Raw genomic sequence first — 27,579 nt, forward strand, 5'->3', positions numbered from 1 at the left:
TTGAGTGGTAGGTAAAGGCACTGACTGGCTTGGGGGGTGGGGTGGGGAAGGGCAGTCCTGGACAAAGTGGGTAAACACGAAGCGAAGACAAACTGTTTGCCTTCTGTAAGGCCACTTGCATAGTGGAGCTAACTTGTTCAGGAGACACTAGTTGTCCATTAGTTCTCTGAGGGCAGGGATGGCCAGCAGACATCCCTCTGTCTCATCTGCGGTACAAGCTGAGTGTTTTCATGGGTGACAAGAATGGAGCCAGCTCGACACACACTCTCCAGCTTTGCAAACATCCTGGACTTGTGGTGAGCCTATATTCACACAGGGTGGCCTCCCTGTCACTTCAGAAAGGCACCTTGAGATGACCCCTGCAGAGCTGGCCTTTGGCCTGTCTACTGACTATGAAGGACTCGGGGCAGAAATCACAAGCAGAATTAAAAAGCCAGAACGGGGCTTCTCTAGCGGCCCAGTGGTTAAGAATCTGCCTTGCAATGCAAGGGACACCAGTTCGATCCCTGGTCTGGGAAGATCCCACATGCCGTGGGGCAACTGAGCCCCTGTGCCACTGCAACTATGGAAGCCCTCGATCCCTAGAGCCGGTGCTCTGCAACAAGAGAAGGCATGGCGATGAGAAGCCCGCTCACAGCAGCTAGAGAAAGCCCACGCACAGCAATGAAGACCCAGCACATGTGAAAATAATAAATAAATAATTTTTCTTTTTAAAGCCAGAACAGTTCCACTAAGTGCTTTAAGAAACAAATGTCTCCAAAAAGTATAATTAGTAAACATATACTAGTTTTCTGCAAAATAAGAGGTGATCTCTAAGCCTCCTTCCTCGGCCTGGTGGCTACTCATGGTTCCCAGTGAATCAGTTACTCAAACAGGAGGGGAGGCTTGTATCCTGTGTTCCCCGGGACTTGCCCGCCTGGCTGCTGGGGGCCCTTCCGGTCTGCTGCCTCCCACACAGGTTCTGTAAATCTCTGCTTTGTCTTTCTCCAAGAGAGCCCCATCCTGTTTTCCCAAAGACTGGTGCTTTTGCACCGACTCCTCAAGAGAGGAGTCACATGAGATACTCTGCTTCGTTTAATTTTAGATTATTGTTGCTGCTGTCAGTCTACTGAAGTACTTTAATGAATGCCTGTATTGTTCTCAGGCCCCAAGCCTTTTTCAAACGATCAGCACATTATAAAACACAATAATGAGCCTAATTCCCTACCCTCAATACACACACACACACACACACACACACTGACATTGCTAAGTCCCCCAGCTACAAACAGTAGAAAAGAGTCTGGGATTTGGAGGCTGTAGAGCAAAGTCTGGTCCTGATTCTCCTATTTAGTGCTGGTGACCTTGGATGAGTTGTTCACTCATTCATTCATTCAAAGCAAACATTCATTGGGACTTTCCTCGTGGTCCAGTGGCTAAGACTCTGTTCTGCCAGTACAGGGGGCCTGAGTTCGATCCCTGGTCAAGGAACTAGATCTTGCATGTCACCACAAGGAGTTTGAGTGCCGCAGCTAAAAATCTCACATGCGCCAACCTAAAGACCCTGTACGCTGCAACTAAGGCTTGCAGCTGCTGCTGTGTCGCTTCAGTCGTATCCGACTGTGCGACCCCATAGATGGCAGCCCACCAGGCTCCTCTGTCCCTGGGATTCTCCAGGCAAGAACACTGGAGTGGTTTGCCATTTCCTTCTTCAATGCATGCATGCATGCTAAGTCGATTCAGTCATGGCCAACTCTGTGAGACCTCATGGACAGCAGCCCACCAGGCTCCTCTGTCCACAGGATTCTCCAGGCAAGAATACTGGAGTGGGTTGCCATGTCCTTCTCCCAACTAAGGCTTGGTGCAGCCAAATAAATAGATTTAAAAAAAAGAACAAGCATTTATTCAGAATCTCCTTGTATCAGTTGGATATATGATCTCTGCAAACTATTAACAACACCCACCTCACATTACCCTTCAGGACCGCTTGGAGCAGCTAATGAAGTCATACTTACGAAGTGGTAAAGATAAGCTCTAAACAAGAGAGCATTGTTGGAATTAATCAGTAAAAAGATAAAAACAAAACTGGAGGGTGGGTGACAAGGTCCCAAATCACAATACCTGATCCATCACTTGTGTGAGAAACACACGTATTTCACTGTCCGCTGCTGCGGTGGTAACTGTGCTTTCCGAGTGCAGCCTTCCCTCAAGCAAGACCTGATTCGCCCAGGGCACCTTTCTCTGCATCTCTGTCCTTGGAAGCCCTGCTCTTTCTCCAAGCCCCTGGTCAAAAACTTCCTCGGGGAATTAATTTCTCCTCCCTCACGTCCCTCCTCTGCCTCTGTGATTTTTTTCTAGATGGAGCCCTGTTATGCATGGTCTTGAGGGAAGTAACATGTTCTCCTCCAGGAATCCTGGCTCTGCCCATTTAGCTCCTGTGGTCTTGGTCAGGCGCATGGTCTTCTCTGGGCCTCTGTGTCCTCTTCTGTGAAACCTCCCTCCCCTTGCTGACTGTTGTTTTTTGGTCGCTCAGTCGTGTCTGACTCTTTGAGACCCCATGGACTGCAGCATGCCAGGCTTTCCTGTCCTTCACCATTTCTCAGAGTTTTATCACACTCATGTCCATCGAGTCGGTGATGCCATCCAACCATCTCATCCTCTGTCATCCCCTTTTCCTCCTGCCTTCAATCTTTCCCAGCATCAGGGTCTTTTCAAATGAGTCAGTTCTTCGCATCAGGTGGCCAAAGGATTGGAGTTTCAGCTTCAACATCAGTCCTTCCAATGAACACTCAGGACTGATCTCCTTTAAGATGGACTGGTTGGATCTCATTGCAGTCCAAGGGACTCTCAAGAGTCTTCTCCAACACCACAGTTAGAAAGCATCAGTTCTTCGGTGCTCAGCCTTCTTTATGGTCCACCTCTCACAGGGGCTCAAATGGTAAAGAATTTGTCTGCAATGCAGGAGACCTGGGTTCAGTCCCTGGGTCGGGAAGATCCCCTGAAGAAGGGAATGGCTACCCACTCCAGTATTCTTGCCTGGAGAATTCCATGGGCAGAGGAGCCTGGCAGGCTACAGTCCATGGGGTCTCAAAGAGTAGAACGTGACTGAGTGACTAACACTTGCTGACTGTGGTGAGGATTAAAGCAACACCACGCCTAGGGCCTACAGTGTGCCTTGCGCTTAGTAGACAGGACTGATGGATGTCTGCTGAATGAGACTGAATGGCAGGCATGCTTTCCTCGGCTGTATGCAAATGAGGAAAGTCCGGATCCTCCCCACCCAGGAATGCTTCCTGCACTGTCACCAGGAGAGAGGAATTCCTCAGAGGCACTCCTTTCTGTTTCCATACCACCGGGACAGGCAAGCATTGGAACTTGCCTTCCAGAGGCTTGGGTGTTGACAGCAGCGGCTGCCAATGAAGAGGGAGATGCCGTCACAGGGAAGGGAGGTGAGGAGTCTGAAGAGAGATTTGGTCTAGGACTGGTCTTGCTTAATGTCATGTTTATTTGAAACCAAATATAACGTATTTATTTCAAGTCAAAGCTTAGGATCCTATGTGATTTCTTTTCTGACACCAGTTCTCCAACAACTGGGTGCCCAGCCATTCAGTTCAGTTCTGACACTTACTGCCCAGAATCAGCGCAGGTCCTACAGGTTCAGGGCTCAGCCCCACGAGACTGTCTCACTTCTGATGCCACCTGCAAGCAGCGGCCCTGGGCTTATGGGACTCACACTTACGTTCTGCAGACTATAACAAATTCAGGAGTTCTGTGGTTCCTCCTCCTGTGTGTGCAAGTCACTTCAATCGTGTCCGACTCTTTTCGCCCCTATGGACTGTAGCCTGTCAGGTTCCTCTGACCATGAGGTTCTCCTGGCAAGAAGGCTGGAGTGAGTTGCCATACCCTCCTTCAGGAGATCTTTCTGACCCAGGGATTGAATCCGCATCTCTTTCGTCTCCTGCCTTGGCAGGCAGGTTCTTTACCACTAGCACCACCTGGGAAGCCTGGTTCCTCCTTACCTTTGATAATTCGCTAGAATGACACACAGAACTCAGGAAAGCATTTTCCTTACTGTTGCTGGTTTATTACCAAGGATACAAATCAGGAACAGCACATGGTCGTGGGGGTAGGGCTGGCACAGAGCTTCCATGCTCTGTAGGAGAGAGTATCCCAGCATCTGAGTGTGTTCCACTCCATCAGGTGGGGGTTATCTAGGTTTCATTATGTAGGCATTGTTAATGAAACCATTAGCCTTTGGTGACTGAACTCAATCTTCTTCCTGCAAGTGGCAGTGGGGCTGAAAGTTCCAACCCTCTCTCTCCTCAAGGGATAGTTCCTCTGAGAAACTGCCCCCCATCCAGAAGCTACCCTAGGGGTCCATCAAGAATCACTTGCTTTGTAAATCAACTATACTTTAATTAAAAAAAAAAAAGAATCGCTTCCTTAGCCTGAACTTGGGCTTCTTAGAAATAACAAAAGGCCCTCCTATCACCCAGGAAATTCCAAGCATTTTATGAGCTCTGTGCCAGAGACCTGGGACAAAGAGCAAATATAAATTTTTAAATTACACCCAGAGTCCCCTGATGTTGTTCCCACTTAAAGGCTGCAGTTTTTGGAGCTGCAGGGGAGAAGGTGGAGGACTGAAGATGCTCTCCTCAAAGCGGGTGTTACCCAGAGGCTTTTACAAGTCTTTGCTTCCCAATCACTGTGTCTTTGCAATGTGTCTTATCTGCCACCCACAGGGAAAGTCCTTGGGGCTCCAGGTCCTTCTGTTACCAAGTCCAGGCTCGCTCTGCTCACCGCACTGTAGGCTAATGAATCCGAGAGATGAGGTGCTGAGACAAGGAAGACTTTAATTGGGGAGTTGGCAGACCAAAAAGATGGCAGGCTAGTGCCTCAAAATAACCATCTTATTGGGGTCTGGATGCCAGGTTCTTTTATAGATCAGAGAGAAAGAAGCAATGAGGAACTAAAGTCAAAAGGCAGAATAGGCAGGGCGATGCGGTGAGGAAGTAAAGTGAAAGGGTCTTCAGTTTTGCAAAACATCTCCAAGGGAATATCCAGCCTTCAGAAGGGGTGTGTTCACAGGTGGGCAGGGACAAACTATCCCTCCCCGAACTGAACAAAGGCTTTTCAGTTTACAGTTTACAAGCAGAGGGGCAGGGTCCTCCAGGCAAGCCACTGGGTATGATTATAATAATAAAAGCAAGTCAAACAGTTTCCAACATGGAGTCAGAATTGGCTTCCTCCCTGCAACACGCCCTTTCTCTCCTAAAGCTTTCCTTTCTTTCTCTCCAGCGGCTGGCAGTTCGACTTTCTCCCTCCTTCCCTCAGCTTTCCTGCCCCCCTTGCCGTGGAAAGTCTGGGGTCCATGTTCTGCTTCCTCTCCAAGTGGGCCGGGAGAGTCCATTTTCTGCTGGCCTTGACCCGAACACTCCCCAGAAGTCTGGTGAGAACTTCAGACACGGCTTCCCCAGGAGTGTTTAAAAAACGAAGCCCCGGCTCCTTCCACTCATATTAAGCCTCTGACTTACTACCTTCAGGGCTCCCACTTGCGCTGTCCAGCCACGGGCAGCCAGGCCCTCAGGCTGTCATCCCTCAGACATCCCGGGGACTTTTCCACCTCTTGTCCCCTTGCCCCCAAAGGTCAGCTTCTCTGCACAGCTGTCCTTCAGTCACAGACATTTATTTCTGTGTTGTCTGCCAGGCCCCGAGCTGGACACAGAGGCGGCTGCGAGGAAGGTCGGCCCAAGCGCTGCCCTCCGGGCGCTGAGCCCTCCTCCTTCTCAACAGCTGTCTGCAAGCCCGCCGCCCTCCTCCCAGCTTCTCACCCACTTGGCAGCTGGAGCCACTTTCCTGTTTTGACATCTTTTCAGTTTTCTGTGTCTCCCCAGCTTAGGTGCTTAGACTTCCTCCATCCATGCCCATCCATGTATGGAGTGTGTCCACCACAGAGCAGGACAACTCGGTCAACCCCCCTTGGAACTCTCTGCTGTGTCGGATGGATGAGAAAGAAGATGCACGACGGGTGCAAAGGAGGGCAGATGTTACGAATGGAAAAGCAGATGTGTTGATGGGCGGTGGGTGCTAGTACTGATGAGGCATCAGGGGAAATCCTCACCCTTCCAACCCTAGAGGTCCCACAGGGTCAGGCGCTGTTACACAGAGCTGTTCTTTTTTTTATTGCCATGTTCTATGGTCTTGAGAGTTCCCTGGACTGCAAGGAGATCCAACCAGTCCATCCTAAAGGAAATCAGTCCTGAATATTCTTTGGAAGGACTGATGCTGAAGCTGAAACTCCAATCCTTTGGCTACCTGATGCAAAGAACTGACTCACTTGAAAAGACCCTGATGCTGGGAAAGATTGAAGGCAGTAGGAGAAGGGGACGACAGAGAATGAGATGGCTGGATGGCATCACCAACTCAATGGACATAAATTTGAGTAAACTCCAGGAGTTGGTGATGGACAGGGAGGCCTGGCATGCTGCAGTCCATGGGGTCGCAAAGAGTCGGACACGACTGAGCAACTGAACTGAACTGAACTGATGGCATATGGGATCTTAGTTCCCTGGCCAGGGATGGGGTCATGTCCCCTGCAGTGTGAGCACAGTCTTACCTACTAGACCACCGGGGAATTCCCAGGGCTATTCTTTTATTTAAAAAGAGAGGAACTTGCCTGGTGGTCCAGTGGTTAAGAATGTGCCTGCCAATGCAGGGGATACAGGGTTGATCCTTGGTCCAGGAGGATTCCACATGGTGCAGGGTAACTAAACCCGTGCATCCAGAGCCCCGTCCTCTGCAACAAGAGACACCACGGCAGCACAGACCCCTCTGCTCACCGCATTTAGAGAAAAGCCCACGTGGAGTTAATGAAGACCTACCGCAGCCAAAAACAAATAGATTTTTTTTTTTTTTAAAGAGAGGTTAACACATACTCGTTGAAAAAGTTAAAACTGTCCTTTGCACTTACTTCCACTTTTTAATAGACTTACAGACTTTACATATAGAAGGGGTGTCACCTGATTGGAAAGAGGGACTTAACCACAGAGAGAGGAGCCACCCACCCACCCCAGAGGCCCAGAGCAGGGCGGGGGTGGTGTGCCTCTACGTTCACGGCATCCTTTTGCCCTGTTCCATTCTGGTTCCACGTGAAGTTGCTGCTCTGGAAATATGAGTCCCTCGAGATGGCAACACCACCATACTTGAGCCATGTGAGTCTGTGCTTGTAGGAGGCGCTGGCCTGGAGTGTTGCCATCTGAACAACAGCCTTGTTGCGAGTGTTCTCTCTGAGCCAAGAGCAGTGCTGGGAGCTTTACCTAAACTCATTTCACCCTCACCCCTCACAAGAAGTTGTTTGACAGGCAAGGACGCTGAGTCTCAAGGAGGTTACAGAACTGCCCGGAGGTCACTCTGCTCGAGGGAGGCAGACCCGATCCACACCCAGATTTGTCCAGACCCCAAAGCCCTCAGTCCTGGAGACCAAGTCACCTTACTACTCAGCCTGCTTCCGGACGGCCTTCCAATATGGGGACATTACTTTAATTCTGTGGGATGACGCTGTGAGGCAGAACAGGGGATGTTAACTCTGGACATGGTGACCTGAATGAAATTATGAGGCCACCACAGTGAAGACGGTCACCACCACCCCTCCCTGCACTCAACCGTTCCATGGCCTCACGGCAGGTGCAGGGAGATTGCAGCAGAGGCTGCTGATGCCGGCGGGGGAGGAAAGGTCAGGGTGGTTACATGAGGGAGGGGTAGCCCAGAGCTGAAGGTTCCATCCCTCGGATCCCCCATTTCCCTCATCTAACCAGTGGTTCTAACAATAGTGTCCGCCTTACAGGGGCAAATTTTGAAAGTAACCTGCTCAGTCAGGAGAGAACAGACTGTAGTCAAAGCAAGGCCGGCCACATCCTGACGCCATGGCTCGGGCCAGGCTTTCTACAAGGTGCCTGCTGTCAGCCCAGCCCCAGGTCCAACAATGAATCAGGTGCAAGCAATGAAGCTGAAGATGACTCAAGGCTGGGCCTCCAGGGTTTATGACAGACTGAGTAGAACTACTGATGTGATGCAGCAGTAACTCCACAGAGAGGGCAACAGGTAGACACAGTGGTAGGACAGTATCTGTGAGCAAAGGGATCTTGAGAGAAATTTCCTACAGAGGCAACAGGATGTGGTTTAGACTGGGCTGGTTTTATAGAGATGAGATTTCAGGAGCTTGGAGGGCTGAGTATATAACGCACAGGAGATTCCAGGAGGCAATTCCAAGACAAGTAGGATCAGCTGTCCAGCACTTCCTGCTCCTACAGAAGGGGAAGAAGACAGCAATCGGGATCTAAATATGGCAGTAATAGTCAGTCCAAGTTGCTCAGTTGTGTCTGACTCTTTGCGACCCTATGGACTATAGAGTCCATGGACTTCTCCAGGCCAGAATACTGCAGTGGGTAGCCTTTCCCTTCTCCAGGGGATCTTCCCAACCCAGGGATCGAACTCAGATCTCCTGCATTGCAGGTGGATTCTTTACCAGCTGAGCCACAAGAGAAGCCCAAGAATACTGGAGACTGGGTAGCCTATCCCTTCTCCAGGGGATCTTCCCCCCCCAGGAATTGAACTGGGATCTCCTGCATTGCAGATGGATTCTTTACCAGCTGAGCTACTAGGGAAGCCCAGCAGTAATAGGGTTATTAATAATTAGGATATCAAACTCCCCAGACTCCAAAAATAAGCAGTCCACTCATTGTAGTGAATTGACTTGTTGGTATCAAACAGAAGGAGCCAAGTTAGTACCTCAGAAGTCAGGGTCCTACTTCAGCATCTCTGCAGCACTGATGAGATAAGATCGTGGAGAGGCTGTTTTAAAACTGAATGTAGTGCTCACTTTGGCAGCACATACACTAAAATTGGAAGGATACAGAGATTAGCATGGCCCCTGCACAAGGATGACATGCAAATTCGAGAAGCATTCCTTATTTTTTAGTGGAAAAAAAAAAAAGGAAAACTGAATGTATTTGTCCATATTCATTCATTCATTTCAGACCGACAGCTGTCATCTTAGTAGTTAGTCCTTTTCTCTTTTTCTCCTGAAAGAGCCTGGGCTCTTGTCACTACCCCCAAAACCTCTCAAATTCCTTGAGGACTAAGGAAGCAGGGAAATAAATGATTGAAATAACACACATAAACAAAATGTTTATCTGGCACATAGTATGTTCTCACTGAATTTCAAGGAGGCACGTGGTGGTAGCAGTTGAGAATGCAGGCTCTGGAGTTGGGCTGCCTGTGTCATGCCACTTTCTGAGGAGCGACCGTGGGCAGGTCACTTTACCACTGTCTGGCTCCACTTTTGTCATCTGGGGCCAAGAATACCACCAGACCCATGGAGTTCTTGTGAGAATTAGAGGAATGAGTCCATTTAGATGCATAGTACAGTGTCTTGCACATAACAGGCATTCAGAGAAGTTAGCTATTATTATTATTTTATCAATTTACTCATGAAGGAATGGAAAATTCCCATGCCTGTAGGCAGGAGGCATTAATGAGTGAACTGGGGGAGCTGGAGGGCCTGATCTAAAGGGGAGACTGACATTAAGGGAAGCATGGAACCGGCGCTGTGATTTTCAGAATGTCCTCCAGTGGAATGTCACCCCAACTCCCAGCACGGCTCCTGAAAAGGTAAATCCCTTTGACATTTTCTCCTCAAGCCCTTATGTATTCATTTATTTCTCAAAACCCTGCTTTTAGGGAGAGCGAAGCGTTGGCCAGATCTTGAGTTGTGAGGTTTCTCCTTCTTAAGCCCACCTCACCTTTCTTCCAGGTCTCGCGTCCAGCACGTTTCTTCCTCGATCCCAGACCTCAGCGAAGGGCGTCGAAAGCTCAGGGCGCGCTAGTGCAAATCCGGAGTGACTGCAAAGGTGGGATTTGGGGCGTCTTGCATAGCGCGTAGGGGGCGGAGCGGGGTTTCTCTGGGGGACTCTTGACTCACCAGCAGGTGGCGGTCTGTCTGCAAGGCGTGCAAGGTTCATCCAGAAAACTCGAACGGAATGTTGATGCCACTGCATGAGAGAGGCACAGCCAAGTCTCCGCGAGTAGAGCCGTGGGCATCCGCGAAAAGGTGGGGAAGAGAACGGAGCGGACTTCCTTGCCGGCGTGACTCAAGGATTCAAACGCCAAGAGCTTCCTTCGGTAACGCTTCAGGAGGGGTGAGTCCTGAGCAGCGCACAGAAAAGGGAGCGCCGACTTTCTCTTAGGGCATTATCCGTGGCTTGTATTGACTGGCTTCCCGACACCCCCCGCCCCCCGCCCCCCGGGGGCAAGACATCTCTTAGAAGGGAACTGCCTGAGTGGATACAGGGAGCGTGGGAAAACCCGGGAGGCCGATGCCCGCGCGCCAGGCGAGCTGCAGCCGGAGGAGCGTGGGGTCCGTCCCGCCAGATGGCGCTGTCTGGTTTCCTTTCGGCCTCCCGTGCTCGTCCCTAGAGGTTCCCCCGTCGCAGCGGCCGCTCTAGCCGGGCGGGCTCAGGGCTCTGTGGTTCCGGGCGGAAGTGAGGCGCCGAGCGGAACGGCCTCTGGTGACATTTTCTCCGGGCGGCGCGGACGAGTGAAGGGACTTGGTGGAGGAGGCTGCGGAGGCGGTGGGGTTCGCTTTGGCCTCCCCTTGACCCCGGTTGGGGTCCTGACCGCAACCCTCTACTCGTCGCTGGAGCTTGTGCTGAGGACAGAAGGCGACGGTGGGGCCGTCGCGTTCCTAGTCGCCGCGGCCCGGAGGGAACCGGCCGGGGGGGCTCGGTGCGTGCCCCGACGGGGCGCGCGCGGAGCGGGCGACGAGGTGCCGGGCTGCTGCGTAGCGCAGGTGAGGCGCGACGGAGCGCAGGGCCGCAGCCCGGCTCCGGTCCGAGCCGTGGGACCCGGGCAGCTTCCCGGGGAAGCGGGGGGGTCAGGTTCAGTGGGACGGGGTGCGGGCCGCGGGCGAGGTTTCTGCGGCGTTTAGGGCGCCGGGGTCGTGACGGGCAGGGCTGTCGGGCGCCGGGTCTTCAAGCCCGGAACCGGGCGGGAGGCGCGGCCCGGGTAGCGGCCGACTGGAGGGACGAAAACAGCCCTACCCCTGGCTCACTGGCTCGCCGGTGACCCTCGCGTCCTCCGGGCCCGGCGGGCCGAACCCTTCTCCCCGCTTCCCTACCCCCGGTGGATCCCTTTCCCCGGAGGCTGGAGGTGTCGCAGCCCGTGGGCCGCGCGCGGGAGGTGGGGAGCGGCTTCGCGGCTCCGGAGTTGTCTTTCGCGCAACTTTCCGGGACCCCGGGTGGCCGGGCGTAGTGGCCGCGGCGGCTTTGCCAACTCTGCTGGCCCCGCGAGCCGGGAATCTGGCGCCGACACCTGCTCGGTCTGAGAGCCCGGGCGGCCGCCCCAGCACCGCGGCTGCTAAGGCCTGGGAGGAGGGAGGAAGGCTCTCTCCCGCTTGGCGCCGCCTGCGTTTTTGGGCGCTTCCACTACCTTCTTCGGTCGGCAGACGCCCCCCTGGTCAATGGGAGGGATGTGTCAGTCTCCAAAATTGACCTCTTTCTGGCGAATTTGTCAACTCTGTTTAGAAAAACCCGACGAGGATGTAACCTGACCAGCCTCAACTTCATCATCATCTTTCTATTTTCCTCAGTGGTACTTCGTACTTTGTACTTTATTTTCTCGTAGCGCCGATTTCAGTGTCTTGGGGCGGCAACTCCCCGCAGAACCTCAGCCCGTCATTCATTCTCCCTTTTAAACCGTCCTCTCTGCTGTCACAGAATAGATGCTCACAGGTTGAAGGAATGAACGTCTGTACCTGTTCCAGATTGAACCGCTTGAGCAGTTTGTGCTGGATGTGCTTTTGGTTTCTCGCCTGAGCTTCTGCTTTCTGAATCCTTCCACCCAGTAGGATGCAAAACCCACTGATGATGCTTTGTCAAGGTTGGGCCTTTTCATTACAAATACATCTGGCAGTTTTGCTTAGGCTCTTGTGTAGTGTCGTGTGTTAACAGTTTGAAATTACTCTCTTTCTTCTCTTGGGATATTTTAAGGAGGGAGGCTATTAACTTTCTAATGTGGTTTTGCTGATCCTGGCAATCTGGATCCCTTCAGTAAGAGCATTGCCTTTTAACAAGCATTTTTAGAGGCCTACAGTTGTTACCTGATGTCCTGAGGAGTGACAGTGTTGATCTTTTTTAGTAGGAAGTGTAATATTTTTGTTAAATAGTCTGGGTAATACAATACTTACTTGAGTGCTTTATGCACAGTAAATATAAAACTAGGAATTAAATTTGAATTCAGGAAACTTATGATGAAATTTACTGTGATGACCTGTATGCTACTTTATGAAGAGCTTTAGTGAAATTTCATGCAGTTTTGTAAAATGAGAAATAAAGACATTTCTAAATCATATTCCTTCAGAGTGCTTTTCAGTACCACTGTAATCTTGACATGTGAAACCATACGTTTTTCATAATGTTAACAAAGAGGTAAACTTCAAAACATAAAATAGGAAAGGAGAAACTTCAAGGTAATTATACCTGAAGTGTCAGCTAAATATGATTTCTTAATGGGAAAATTTTTTTTCTGACATCTTATTTGTGAAAAATAGGATGGACTAGATTTTGGAACTGGAAACTTTCTCTGTTGTTAGCTTCATATTAAGTTCATAATGTTACATTACTGACTAATTCAGTTTGTATTATTCTTAAATGCATTTATGAAAGAGTGTCATAAATGCTCTTTGTTTTATAGTTTGCATGATTAAAGATAGATTTACCTTTAGATTCTAATTTAATGAGGTTCTGAGAGAACTGAGTGCTCAGTGTTTGTTCTTCAAAGGTTCTGTTTCATATGTTACATTACCCTTGTGTGTATGACTAGTAACTTCTAGGGGGTTGTGTAGTTACTCATTATTCAAGGGGTTGTTTTGCTGGGATCTTCAGTCTTATGGTTTTATTTTGATGTGTGCATGAATAGAGTTGACATATGGGCACTTAGAATGTTCTTTTTCTTTTAAAAGTTTGGAAGTGATACATGTTTGCGTAGACACAGACACACACACACATGGGCTTCCCTGGTGACTCAGTAAAGAATCCGCCTGCAACGTAAGAGACCTGGGTTTGATCCCCGGTTGGGAAGATCCCCTGGAGAAGGGCATGGCAACCCACTCCAGTATTCTTGACTGGAAAATCCCCATGGACAGAGGAGCCTGATGACTATAGTCCATAAGATCACCAAGAATCCCACATGACTAGGCGACTAAGCACACACACATACATACACACTGGAGGCTGAGACCATATGTTTGTAACTTTGACAAATCATCTTAGACCTTCCTGATTTTCTTGCAAGTAACTGGCACCATGAAAACAGTTTATATTCATATTTACTGAATTGGCAGTAATTGAGAAAATCTGTAAAAGGTGAAAAATGTTGTACTATTAATGTGTTTTCTTTTGAACCACACTGATTTTGGTATTCTGTATTATTTTTATTAGGGCCAAATAAACTTTGCTGTGTAAGTAAAAATGAATAGACATTGATAATTGAGTAAAAAGCTATGAGACTGCAGAAGAGGGGAAGAGCCATTGTGGAAACAGAGACCAAAGGCTCAGATGGGGCCTCTTCCTTTTCCCAGCGCCGCTTTATCGGTCGCTTGCTGTGCGCCAGTAGTGCTCTCGTTGCTGGTGCTCGGTGAGTGTGGCTGGCAGGCCTTGATGCTAAAGAAACTTACATTTTTTTTTTTTCCTCTCCTAAGCTTACAGTGCTGTTCTCGGTGTTGTATCTTCTGTAAATTTGTTCAAATGTGTAGTGATATGTATCCATCCTTATGGTGTTACAGGGTACGTTCACTACCCTAAAAATGCTCTGTCTGTCCATCTCTCTATCCCACCCCACCTCCAACGACTGGCAATCACTGATCTTTTTACTGTCACCACTGTTTCACATTTGCTATAATGTCATATAGTTGGAATCATACAGTATGTAGACTTCAGATTGGCTTTGACTTAATAATACATATTTAAGCTTCCTCTTTGTCTTCATGGCATAATATTTAGGTTGGTGCAAAAGTAATTGTGGATTTGCATTGTTGAACTTTGCTATTTGATATTGGCATACATTCTTAAATAAATGTGGTTATATTATACATCATTTAAAATATTTTATTTGTTTGTTTATTTGGCTGTGCCAGGTCTGGTATGTATGTGTCATCTGGTTCCCTGCCCAAGGATTGAACCCCGGCCCCCTGCAATGGGAGCTGGGGAGTCTTAGCCACTGGAACCACCAGGGAAGTCCTGTTACACATCATTTTAATGGGTATTTTTCACTTTGTTTTTTTGCTAATGACTTATTACTTGCTGTTTACTTTATATTTATTTTAGACCATGGAAATGATTTTAGACAAAAAGCAGATTAGAGTGATTTGTTTATTCAAGTTCAAAATGGGTTGTAAAGCAGTGGAGACAACTTGCAACATCAACAACGCATTTAGCCCAGGAACTGCTAAGGGACGTACATTGCAGTGACGGTTCAAGAAGTTTGCAAAGGAGATGGGAGCCTTGAAGATGAGGATGTGGTGGCCGGCCATCCAAAGTTGACAGTGACCAATTGAGAGCAGTCATCAAAGTTGATCCTCTTACAACTACATGCTGCTGCTGCTGCTAAGTTGCTCAGTCGTGTCTGACTCTGTGCGACCCCTTAGATGGCAGCCCACCAGGCTCTGCTGTCCCTGGGATTCTCCAGGCAAGAACACTGGAATGGGTTGCCATTTCCTCTCCATGAGAAGTTGCCAAAGAACTCAATATCGTCCATTCTGTGGTCATTCAGCATTTGAAGCAAATTGGAAAGGTAAAAAACCTCGATAAGTGGGTGCCTCATGATCTGACTGAAAATCAAAAAAATCATTGTTTGGAAGTGTCATCTGCACTTATGCTGTGCAACAGCTATGAACCATTTTTTGATCAGATTGTGGTGTGTTATGAAAAGTGGATTTTATATAACAACTGGCAACAACCAGCTCAGTGGTTGGACTGAGAAGACGCTCTAAAGCATTTCCCAAAGCCCAGCTTGCACCAAAAAAAAGTCACGGTCACTGTTTGGTGGTCTGCTGCTGGTCTGATCCACTACAGCTTTCTCAGTCCTGGCGAAACCGTTACATTTGAGAAGTATGCTCAGCAAATTGATGAGATGCGCTGAAAACTGCACCTGCAGCCAGCACTGGTCGGCAGAATGGGCCCCGTTCTTCACAGCAGTGCCCGGCCGCATGTCACACAACCAGTGCTTCAAAAGTTGAACAAATTGGGCCACAAAGTTTTGCCTCATATGCCATATTCACCTGACCTCTTGCCAACTGATTACCACTTCTTCAAGCATCTAGACAGCTTCTTGCAGGGAAACTGCTTCCACAACCAGCAGGAGGCAGAAAATGCTTTCCAAGAGTTAGTTGAATACTGAAGCATGGATTTTTACACTGTAGGGACAAACTGATTAGTTGGCAAAAATGTGTTGATTGTAATGGTTTCCAGTTGATTAATAAAAATGTGTATGAGCCTAGTTATAATGATTTAAAATTCACGGTCTGAAACTGCAATTACTTTTGTACAAACCTAATCCTTTCTTTATAGTGTTCAATACTATACTTTTGTCTGAATTCACCACCTGAAGGTTGGTAGGTTGAAGAAAACTTACACATTTAAACTTGGAACTGGAAATAGATTTCCAGGTGGACATTCCAGGCTAGGGAACAGCCTAAGCAAAGTTGTGAGTATCAGTGATTTCGGTTGGTGTGGCCAATGCTTTCATTGAAACTGCTTACCTTACTCTTCAGAACTCATGATTGAACTTAGGAAAGTAAACAGTGTTTTCGGCTTCTGTGTGGGCAGTTTCTTTTAGCAGAAGTGAGATTGATGTTCAGTCAGTTTTCACATACGGCTTACAGGTCCTTGTGGTAAAAGAAAGGGACAAGGTGAAACTACAATTACCTTGTTTGTCTTACTCTCTCGTATTTCTGAACTGCCAGGAGAGAGAATATGTATTATATATATTATACACATTTATCATAGCATTTTAATAGAAGTGAATAATAGTAAATATGATTTTAAAATAATTTGCAGTGTGTGTTATTTATTGAACTGTGTATGTGATTTACAGCATTGTATTAATGTCTGTTGTACAGCAAAGTGATTCAGCTGTGTACAGGTGTGTGTGTGTGTGTGTGTGTGTGTGTGTGTGTGTGTATACATTTTTTTATATTATTTTCCACAATGATTTATCACAGGATATCCAGTGTAGTTTCCTGGGCCATCCAGCAGGACCCCATTGTTCATCCATTCCGTATATGCTAGCTTGTATTGCATAACCCCCCTCTCTTTCCATTCCCCCACTTGTCTTGTTCCTGGCAACCACAAGTCTATCCATTAATAGGGTTTAAGTTTTGTTTCTATTCTCTTTCATGTCTTTATTCAAAATAGATCCCTCATACCTCTTTGCTCAGATTCTGTCACTTGAAATAGCCAATAGATAGATGATGCAAGTCCTGAGTTATTAATTTGACTTGATTTACTTTTAAAACTACTTGGATGAGTATTTTCTAGTTGTGTTGTGTGCTTAGTTGCTCGGCCGTGTCCAGCTCTTGGTGACCCCATGGACTGTAGCCCGCCAGGTTCCTCTGTCCATGGGGATTCACCAGGCAAGAATACTGGAGTGGGTTGCCATGCCCTCCTCCAGGGGATCTTCCCAACCCAGGGATCGAACCCAGGTCTCCCACATTTCACGTGAAGATTAACCAAAAGTAGAAATCTGTCGGCAGAACTTAATTTGAGGGTGGGGCAGTTATACCTGGTTAAACTAAAAACCCATTTTCTGAGCACTCAGGCACCAGGTGGAGATGGGCACAAAAATAAAAGAAATTTATGTTGAAGGAACTCAAATCTAGGGAACCAGATGATTTCTGTTTCTTTCCTGCTCTAAAATGTGGAGAAGAAAAGCAGGCTGTAGGAGGAAAAAAGTATTGGATAACCAAACAGCTAGTGTATGGAGTTAGTCTTTTCATTTATAAAATAATTTAAAATCGGATATTGGAAAATGATTTTTTCTTAAACGGGTCTGTAAGAGTAAAAGAAAATGATTGGAGACTTGAATTTTCTTTTTCGTACTACCAGTTCGTGTACCAAATACTTTTTTCTCTGCCTGGACTTAAAGTCCATGTATTGGTAAATTTGTTCTGATTGTTGTTCAAAGAGCAACAAAATTAAATGTTAGATCTTGTTTATTTGCAGCAGCCATTCCCAAGAATGTGGATAAATTAGGATCGTGTTTAGGTAAGATAGAAATTCAAGTTTTCATTAGCATGGTTAACATTCTGGAAACCAGGTACTGACCAAAGGAATCAGTAGAAGTTATTTTTTTACTGAGCTGTTTGGCTTAAAAAAATAGCTTCTATGATGTCCAGAGTCAACGTTTTGTTAAGTGTGTTAAAATTAGAGAAAGATATTGTTGAGGATAGGGAAGTTGGGTGTGGACTAAAATTCTAGGAAAACAGGACTGTTTTCTTTTCTGTACTAAGAACAAGAACCTCATGTGGTCAAGATTTTAAGCAGTATCCTGTCTGCCTTAGTTTTAACCTAGCATAAAAGGATAATAGCATAGTTTATTCTTAAATCAGCATTATATCATCAAGGGTTCCCCATTATTTATCTCTACTATTTGCTGTGAGCCTGAGGGCATGATAGGTTTTTGGCAATATTTAGGGGACCTCAGGTCCCAGCGTGTGGTAACCCATCTTTATTTGTACCCTCTTCTGAGGGAGATAGAAAATGGCCAGAGCAGAAATCTTGGCGGAAATCTAGAACCTGTGCTTTAAAATTATTCTTGGTTTACACTAATAGTGCTTATGAGTACTTAGAGGGTCTGTCATTAGCGCTGTTGCATTCTTTACATTTGATAACTTCCTTGGCTTCTTTCTGGATGCTAGTTTATTCACAGCCCTGGTTCTGGGCCAGATACATGTCAGTGGTGGTAGTATCTGCAACATGAAGTGATTTGAGCAGCCATTATCACTTAGGGCCTATTTATAGAGCTTATATCAGTGGAGAAGAGGTTGGCTGGCAAGCAAGAAAAGCTACTCTCTTCCCCTGGTTGCAATCTCATAATTTATTTTTCAGTTCCGAATAGGCCAGATCCATTCAGCTGCATTAATTTTTAGTGTTCCTTTTCTGCACTCTAGCCCTTTTGTACTCTAGTGTGTTTTAGTCACATTCACTCTTGAAGGAAAAAAAACCAAATAACTTATCACACTGAAAAATAGTTAACAGTACTTCTTGATAGCATCTGCTATTCAATGTTCAGATTTCTCCTATCTCATAAGTGTGTTTTTACAGTTATTCAGATTGAGTCCAGTAGGTCTCTGCATTGTGTTGTAATCTATAGGTATCACCCCCGCCCCACCCCCATTTCTTTTTCCTGGACAATTATTTGTTGAAAAAACAGGAGCCTTCCCACAGTTTGAATTTCCAGTTAACATTGCTGTAATGGTATACCAGTCTCCTGTGTTTCTTGTTAATTGATATTAGGTTTAAAGGTTGAGCAGATTTGGTTTCTGTAATATATTATCTCTTTTCTCATTTTTTCTTTGAGGGGGCAAAAATATTTTCTAGGTGATGCTGCATACTTGCATCAGGAGGCACTTAATGTTTGGGTCTCTGCAGTGTTAGCAGCTGATAGTGCTCATTGCCCATTACTTACTCATAGTTCTTTACTCTGAATGCCTTACATCATTCCCAGTTCTGAGTCTTTGTACTCGGTCTTGCTTATAGTTATAGCCTCTTCAACCTTTTTCTTTTGAGAGCTGAGGGAAAGGAAGAGATGAGTTGCTGTGTAGAAAGGGTTGTTTCCACTGTACTGTAATTCTGTAGATGTTTTTATTTCAATCTTGATCTTTTTTAAATAAATGCATTTATTTATTTATTTTGGCTGTGCTAGGTCTTTGTTGCTGTGTGAGCTTTTCTGTAGTTGCAGCAAGTGGGAGATGCTCTTTGGTTGCAGTGCGCAGACTTCTCATGGCAGTGGCTTTTCTTGCTGCAGAGCATGGGCTCTAGGGCATGATGGCTTCAGTAGTTGCGATGTGTGGGCTCAGTAGTTGAGGTTACCGGGCTCTAGAGCACAGGCTCAGCAGTTGTGACACATGGGCTTAGTTGCTGTGCAGCATGTGGGACCCTCCTGGGCCAGAGATCAAACTCGGGTTTCCTTCGTTGGCAGATGGATTCTTTACCACTGAGTTGTGAAGGAATGCCAATCTCGAGTTTTGATTTCTGCACTGTCCACATTATCTATAATACAACTTCTCAGTGGAAAAGCTTACCCCAAATCCTGACAAATAATTGAAAGAAGTCCTTCAAAAGCAAAATTTATTTTGAGATATTGGTACTTAAGAATACTGTTGTCATTAGAGTATGTTAGTATTTATGGATATAAAATAGAAAAGAGATTAATTCTTCTATTTTAAATGATTTGGGAACATCACTGTTGTAGTAGAATGTCTTCTAAGAACTAAATATCTGGAAAGAGGGGGTTTTATTTTCATTTTTAGTAAAATACTGTTATTTATGTTGTTTGCATTATGTGGCTTAAGATGCTTAGTTTCATGGTGTCTGGTTTTGCATCCTTATAAATATACAGTCACTTTATATAGTGTTCGAAATGTAAGGGAGCAGCTTTACTAGGCTGTTGGCAGTTGTGTCTGTTTTGTCTATTTTATCTGGAAAGATAAAATGAAAATTACTCTATTAGAAATAATGCTGATTCTATGTAATTTTTTTTAAACTTCTCTTTTATTTTTAATTTATTTTTGGCTGTGCCATGCAGCATGTGGAATCTTACCACCCTGACCAGGGATCAGACCCATGCCCCTTTTAGTGGAAGCATGGAGTCTTAACCACTGGACAGGAGACACAGATTTGTTCCATGGTCTGGAAAGCTCCCACATGCAACTAAAACCAAAAGCCTGTGATCCATAACTGCTGAGCCTGTGCTCTAAAGCCCAGGAGCCACAACTGCTGAGCCCATGTACCACAATACCGAAGCCCAAGGGCCCTAGAGCCCTTGCTCTGCAACAAGAGAAACCACTGCAGTGAGAAGCCCAAGCACAGCAACTAGAGAGTAGTCCCTGCTTCTGCAACTAGAGAAAAGCACACACAGCAGCAAAGACTTGCCAACACAGACATAAATAAAGTAAAATAAAAACCTAAACCAGGCAAAGCTTCAAAACACTTCAGGGATTTTTGAAAAAATTTCTAGGTATAGAGTAGGCAAAGTTTGACAAAGACCCAAGAGTGGTTTTAAAGACACATGACTGATTTGTCAAGATTTTTTTTTTTTTTTAAACCTTGATTCCAGTTACATATTAGGGAAGTTCAGTTCAGTTCAGTTCAGTCGCTCAGTCATTTCCGACTCTTTGCAACCCCATGAATCGCAGCACGCTAGGCCTCCCTGTCCATCACCAACTCCCGGATTTCACTCAGACTCACGTCCATCAAGTCGATGATGCCATCCAGCCATCTCATCCTCTGTCGTCCCCTTCTCCTCCTGCCCCCAATCCCTCCCAGCATCAGGGTCTTTTCCAATGAGTCAACTCTTCGCATGAGGTGGCCAAAGTACTGGAGTTTCAGCTTTAGCATCATTCCTTCCAAAGAAATCCCAGGGCTGGTCTCCTTCAGAATGGACTGGTTGGATCTCCTTGCAGTCCAAGGGACTCTCAAGAGACTTCTCCAACATCACAATTCAAAAGCATCAATTCTTCGGTGCTAAGCCTTCTTCACAGTCCAACTCTCACATCCATACATGACCACAGGAAAAACCATAGCCTTGACTAGGTGGACCCTTGTTGGCAAAGTAATGTCTTTGCTTTTGAATATGCTCTCTAGGTTGGTCATAACTTTCCTTCCAAGGAGTAAGCGTCTTTTAATCACATGGCTGCAATCACCATCTGCAGTGATTTTGGAGCCCCAAAAAAATAAAGTCTGACACTGTTTCCCCATCTATTTGCCATGAAGTGATGAGACTGGATGCCATGATCTTCGTTTTCTGAATGTTGAGCTTTAAGCCAACTTTTTCACTGTCCACTTTCACTTTCATCAAGAGGCTTTTTAGTTCCTCTTCACTCTCTGCCATAAGGGTGGTGTCATCTGCATGTCTGAGGTTATTGATATTTCTCCCGGCGATCTTGATTCCTTTCAGCTTGTGCTTCTTCCAGCCCAGCGTTTCTCATGATGTACTCTGCATAGAAGTTAAATAAGCAGGGTGACAATATACAGCCTTGACGTACTCCTTTTCCTGTTTGGAACCAGTCTGTTGTTTCATGCCTAGTTCTAACTGTTGCTTCCTGACCTGCATACAGATTTCTCAAGAGGCAGGTCAGGTGGTCTGGGATTCCCATCTCTTTCAGAATTTTCCACAGTTTATTGTGATCCACACAGTCTAAGGCTTTGGCATAGTCAATATTGCAGAAATAGATGTTTTTCTGGAACTCTCTTGCTTTTTCCATGATCCAGCGGATGTTGGCAATTTGATCTCTGGTTCCTCTGCCTTTTCTAAAACCAGCTTGAACATCAGAAAGTTCTCGGTTCCCGTATTGCTGAAGCCTGGCTTGGAGAATTTTGAGCATTACTTGACTAGCATGTGAGGTGAGTTACTACTACTTAAAAAATGAGTTAGAAGGAGATGCAAGCTATAATCTGTTTCATAGCATTACTGTCTTGAAAGGAGGAAATTCTGTTATCTTAGAGTTCACTTTAGTTCAGTCGCGCAGTCGTGTCCGACTCTTTTGAGACCCTATGAATCGCAGCATGCCAGGCCTCCCTGTCCATCACCAGCTCCCGAAGTTCACTCAGACTCAAGTCTGTCGAGTCAGTGATGCCATCCAGCCATCTCATCCTCTATCGTCCCCTTCTGCTCCTGCCCCCAATCCCTCCCAGCATCAGGGTCTTTTCCAGTGAGTCAACTCTTCGCATGAGGTGACCCAAGTACTGGAGTTTCAGCTTCAGCATCAGTCCCTCCAATGAACACCCAAAACTGATCTCCTTCAGGATGGACTGGTTGGATCTCCTTGTATTCCAAGGGACTCTCGAGAGTCTTCTCCAACACCACAGTTCAAAAGCATCAATTCTTCGGCACTCGGCCTTCTTCACAGTCCAACTCTCACATCCATACGTCACCACTGAAAAAACCATAGCCTTGACTAGGTATACCTTTGTTTGCAAAGTAATATCTCTGCTTTTCAATATGCTATCTAGGTTGGTCATAACTTTCCTTCCAAGGAGCAGCATCTTTTAATTTCATGGCTGCACTCACCATCTGCAGTGATTTTGGAGCCCCCGAAAATGAAGTCTGACACTGTTTCCACTGTTTACCCATATATTTCCCATGAAGTGATGGGACCAGATGGCATGATCTTCGTTTTCTGAATGTTGAGGTTTAAGCCAACTTTTTTACTCCCCTCTTTCACTTTCATCAAGAGGCCTTTTAGTTTGTCTTCACTTTCTGCCTTTAGGGTGGTGTCATCTGCATGTCTGAGGTTATTGATATTTCTCCTGGCAATCTTGATTCCAGCTTGTGCTTCTTCCAGCCCAGCGTTTCTCATCTTAGAGTTACTGTATCTTAGAGTTAGCTGCATTCTTATTGGTGATTACATGATTTTTAAGTTTCATCTATGTAAGAAGTAAGTATTTTTAACAAAAATATAGAAACAGTCCAATTGCTTTGATTTTTAGTGCTGGGAAAGTTTATCATTTTTGAATCATAAATTCGGTAATAAAAGTGTATAGTTGAATATTTAAACTGTAGGGCAGCTAACAGTATTTGGATTTTCAAGCTGAGCCTATTTTAAAAAAAGAGCTTAAAAAAAAAGTTTTTAGGGACTTCCCTGGTGCTCCAGTGCTTTCACTGACGTGACCCTGCATTCAATTTCAGATCGGACAGTGCTGCCAGATAAAAAATAAAAATTTGTTTAGTCTAGATTTCAATGAAACTAAACTGCATCTCCTTGGCTTAATAGCTCCTTTTCTCCCCTTTATTGGCATAGTTTTTACTTTAATAGATTAACCATTTGGCATGCCTTGGGCATAATGTTAAATAAGTGCAGTGGGTGAAAAACTACCATTTTCTTCACATATGAAGATAACAAAGAAATGGTGGTTGTGTGGTTTCTATAAAGTCTATCAAAATGATGGATGTTTTGTTTTTAGGGAAGGCTATCAAAGGAGCAGTCTTGTTTACTTTCTTAAGTGCAAAATGTAGATATATCTTGTTATGCAAAAGATGGATTCTTATACATTCGAGGGAAAAACAAATGATGCAGTGGCTTGGTGTTTTTTGGAGGGCTAAGCCACACCACGAGTAGGGTCCTAGTTCCCTCAGCAGTGATGGAAACTGTGCCTCCTGCAGTGGGAGCAGAGTCCTAACCACTGGACTGCCAAGGAATTCCTGGTGTAGGTTCTTTAAATATTACTAGCTTGTAGTAATTGAGTAATAGATGTAAGCAAAGATATGGCATGTATTTGCATATCTGGTGGCTACTTTTTGAAAAAAACAATTCATTTCTAAAGCCTTGTATCATTATTACATATATTTGAAAGACACGTGCTATGCCAACGATGCATTTGTAGTTAAAAGTCAGTGCTGAATTAACTGCACAGCAGCAGTTTGCTGTGGTACATATACACAATGGAGTATTACTCAGCCATTAAAAAGAATTCATTTGAATCAGTTCTAATGAGATGGATGAAACTGGAGCCTATTATACAGAGTGAAGTAAGCCAGAAAGAAAAACACCAATACAGTATACTAACACATAATATATGGAATTTAGAAAGATGGTAACAATAACCCTATATACGAGACAGCAAAAGAGACACTAATGTATAGAACAGTCTTATGGACTCTGTGGGAGAAGGAGAGGGTGGGAAGATTTGGGAGGATGGCATTGAAACATGTATACTATCATGTATGAAACGAGTTGCCAGTCCAGGTTTGATGCATGATACTGGATGCTTGGGGCTGGTGCAGTGGGACGACCCAGAGGGATGGTATGGGGAGGGAGGAGGTAGGAGGGTTCAGGATGGGGAACACATGTATACCTGTGGCAGATTCATTTTGATATTTGGCAAAACCAATACAATATTGTAAAGTTTAAAAATAAAATTAAAAAAAAATTTTAAACGGTTCATACATTATTAACAAATATGTGAGATTTTAAAATGTCAATTTAAAAAATGAGGATGTCTTTAAGATGCTATTTTAATAAAACATTTTATTTTAAAATGATATGAACTTATCCACAGTGCCTAGCAAAATGTCTTTTTTTTAAAATAAATACTGATTATATGTTTAAGAACAACCACTTCTCTGGGAGTCCAGTGGTTAAGACAGTTTGCTTCCACTCTGGCGGACATGGTTTGATCCCTGGTCATGGAACTGAAATCCTGCATGCTGCAAGGCCAAAAACAAAGAGACAAAAATAATATATTCAAGAGATATTACATACCTACTACACATTGGGCATTTTTCTAGTGGTTTGGTTATAATAATGAGACAAAATCTTTGCCTTCTTGTATCTTACAGTCTGTGAAGCATACAGGCAATAAACTAGACATATAAATAAGCAGATAATTTTAGGCACTTAAAAAAAGAGAATAATGGGCTATGGGTGACAGGATGCATTTAATGCATTCAGGGAAGGCCTTTTTTAATGTGAATTTAAATTGAAATGTGAATAATTGCGAATACCTGAAATATTAGAGCCAATCTCAAAAAGAGCTGGGGGAGTTCTTTCCTGGCGGTTTGACCAGCAAGTACAAAATACCCTGAATCTGAAAAGGTGTGTTGAAGAATTTGGAGCCTAAGGAGACAGAAATGATGCTGAAGTGAAGTTTGAGCAATACATACCTTGCTCAAAGGTAAAAATAAAATTTTATTCTAATTGTGAGGAAATTTATATAAAGAAACTGCCCACAGTTTCTAAGCAAGTAGCAGTCTTGTTTGCACTTTCCAGTGTAAAATGTAGATGTGCCTTGATTTATGCAGGTGATATATTCTTGTATATTTGTGGACAAAACTTAATTTTAGCACTCAGTTCAGTTCAGTCGCTCAGTCGTGTCCGACTCTTTGCGACCCCATGAATCACAGCTCGCCAGGCCTCCCTGTCCATCACCATCTCCCAGAGTTCACTCAAACTCAGGTCCATTGAGTTGGTAATGCCATCCAGCCATCTCATCCTCTGTCATCCCCTTTTCCTCCTGCCCCCAATCCCTCCCAGCATCAGAGTCTTTTCCAGTGAGTCAGCTCTTCGTATGAGGTGGCCAAAGTACTGGAGTTTCAGCTTTAGCATCATTCCAAATGTGTGTGTGTGATGGGTGATCTTTTTGGCTGCCCAGAGCAGGTCATCTACAGATGGTTTAGCAACAAAAACCAAATTTTGAATATCAGACTTCAAATATATTACGAAAACTTGTTTTAAAAGGAATCTGTATTAAAACTTTCTTTTAAATATAACTTACTTTATCTTTTGTAAATATCCAGGTGTTCAGAATTTTTTTTATTTTGGTTAAGGGAGACTACTTGTGTAGCATGATGTAGTCTTAGGTTGAGAAGCAGGTTGGAAATTCAGAAACTGTTCTAAATATATCTGTCTAAATATATCTAAATATAACTTGGCCATTGACCTACATATTCTTTTCTTAGAAATGAGGATTATACATTTCAGGTTAACTATGAACAGTAATTAATAAAAATAATTAAAATGTTCTGAAAGCCTAAATAGAATTGTTTAGATGAGTTGTCAGTGTGGCTAGATCCCTTATTCTGTGTATCTTTTTAAATTACAGCTTTTATAAAAGCCTACAAATAGGCAATAAAACATTTATGAATTTCTTTTTTTACATATATTTGTTATTTTGTTAATGGAGTCCTGTGACTCAAAGTACTTTGATATTCACTGATATGGTTTTCTAAAACTGTCTGATTATTCAGGCATCAAGCATTTGCTAAAGGATATCAGTATCCTCTTACAATATGTAAGGTTTTTGAATTTGGTGAGCAAGTCAGAAAGTATACTACTACAGTTATATCAACGGAAAGTCTCTGATTGAAATTACAGATTACTTGGGAAGGAATCTGTGTTCCTGAGATTAGAACTGAAAGCAGTTCTTTGTTGAAGAAGGAATATCAATAGAATATTTATGAAGTAACTACCAGTTTGTTTTTAAAAATCATTAGTGACTGAAATAAACATTATTTTAGGGAGTTTTTCAAATGAAATTTCCTTTACCTTTTAAAAATATTCCTTGAAACTTTTTGAAAGCCTCAGGAGGCCTTAGCTAATTCATGGTTGAGTATTTTATGTTGTGGCTAAAATCGACCAGCAGCACTCGTAGTGCCGCTTGAAGGCGTTGGTTTTCTGATGCTGAGAAGCACAGGCCAGAGGAATGGAGTTTGTGCTCATGTTACCTTTTCCATGAAGTCTGTGTAAGCAGAGCCACTGACTGCAGTGGTTTTCTGGATGCTGTGACCCTAGTTTCTGTGGAGATGCTTATGCAGAAGATGACTGTACGTGTGTGTGTGTCACCATACGGATTTTTAAAAAAAGCAAAAATGAGCTCTGATAGGTTCATTTAACTGTGATAAGTCCAGTGTACAACTGGCCTAGTTGAGTCTGGGAGCTCATTTGATATCATCTGAGCACTATTTTTCTATTTTTCTCTCTCACTCTTTACTGCTGTTTTTTGTGGGCTTCATTTCCAGCCAGGCATTCCTCTCATAAGGACACAGTTGGCTCTCCTAGCAGCTCTAAGCCCACAAATTTCCTCAGCATTAATTTAAAAAATTAATAGACTATTTTTAGAGCAGTTTTAGGTTTGTAGAAAAGTTTAGCAGAAAGTACAGAGAGTTCTTCATGCCCCCCTCCTCCAGTTTCCTGTTACTAACACTTTGCATTAGTTTGATGTTTATTGTTTATTACAATTGATGAGCTAACACTGATACGTTATTAAACTTCAGATTTGTATTAAAGCTCACTCTGTGTTGAAAAAGAGACACTCTGTTGAATAACACAATACAACAGTTCTCTGGGTTGTGACAAATGCCTGTCCATCCATACTGTGCTTAGTTGCTCAGTCCTATCTGTTTGTGACCCCATGGACTATAGCCCTCCAGACTCCACTATCTGTGGGGATTCTCCAGGCAAGAACACTGGAGTGGGTTGCCATGTATTCAGGGGATCTTCCCAACCCAGGGATTGAACCCAGGTCTCCCCCATTGCAGGCAGATTCTTTACCAGCTATGCTACCAGGGATTCTCTCATTATAGAATCCAGCAATAGTTTCACTGCTCTGAAGATCTTTCCTTATTAATTCCTCCACCTTCTCCACTACCCTCTGGTAACTTCTGCTTTTTTGACACACTTTATATTCTTGGGCTCCCAAATCACTGCAAATGGAGACTGCATCCATGAAATTAAAAGATGCTTACTCCTTGGAAGAAAACCTAGACTGACCTGGACAGCATATTAAAAAGCAGAGACATCACTTTGCCAACAAAGGTCCATCTGGTCAAAGC

The 27,579-nt window shown here is 44.7% G+C and overlaps 1 protein-coding gene, 1 long non-coding RNA gene and 1 other non-coding gene across 9 annotated transcripts in view; 2 read left to right on the forward strand and 1 right to left on the reverse strand.

The window, feature by feature from the left end:
• Positions 1–8,096: 8,096 nt before the first annotated feature.
• Positions 8,097–10,098, reverse strand: LOC129636055 (uncharacterized). The gene is made up of 4 exons (XR_008706603.1): positions 9,959–10,098; positions 9,780–9,879; positions 8,767–8,873; positions 8,097–8,282 (listed from the first exon to the last, which is right to left on the reverse strand). It is a non-coding gene; the product is annotated as an uncharacterized LOC129636055 (long non-coding RNA).
• LOC129636354 (U6 spliceosomal RNA) lies at positions 8,850–8,953 on the forward strand. Its single transcript, XR_008706895.1, has one exon. It is a non-coding gene; the product is annotated as a U6 spliceosomal RNA (small nuclear RNA).
• ARK2N (arkadia (RNF111) N-terminal like PKA signaling regulator 2N) overlaps positions 9,864–27,579 on the forward strand; it is an 88,604-nt gene continuing 70,888 nt past the window's right edge. The window contains exon 1 of one of the 7 annotated variants that reach the window (XM_055559330.1): positions 9,864–9,887. The gene's annotated coding sequence lies outside the window, so the exon portion shown is untranslated. Of the gene's footprint in view, positions 9,888–10,039; positions 10,176–10,554; positions 10,826–27,579 lie in introns of those variants that run through there. The other 6 variants (XM_055559329.1, XM_055559332.1, XM_055559333.1 and 3 more) reach the window with 6 other exon arrangements.

This window comes from Bubalus kerabau, chromosome 21 (genome assembly GCF_029407905.1).
Source record: "Bubalus kerabau isolate K-KA32 ecotype Philippines breed swamp buffalo chromosome 21, PCC_UOA_SB_1v2, whole genome shotgun sequence".
Taxonomy (NCBI): domain Eukaryota; kingdom Metazoa; phylum Chordata; class Mammalia; order Artiodactyla; family Bovidae; genus Bubalus; species Bubalus kerabau.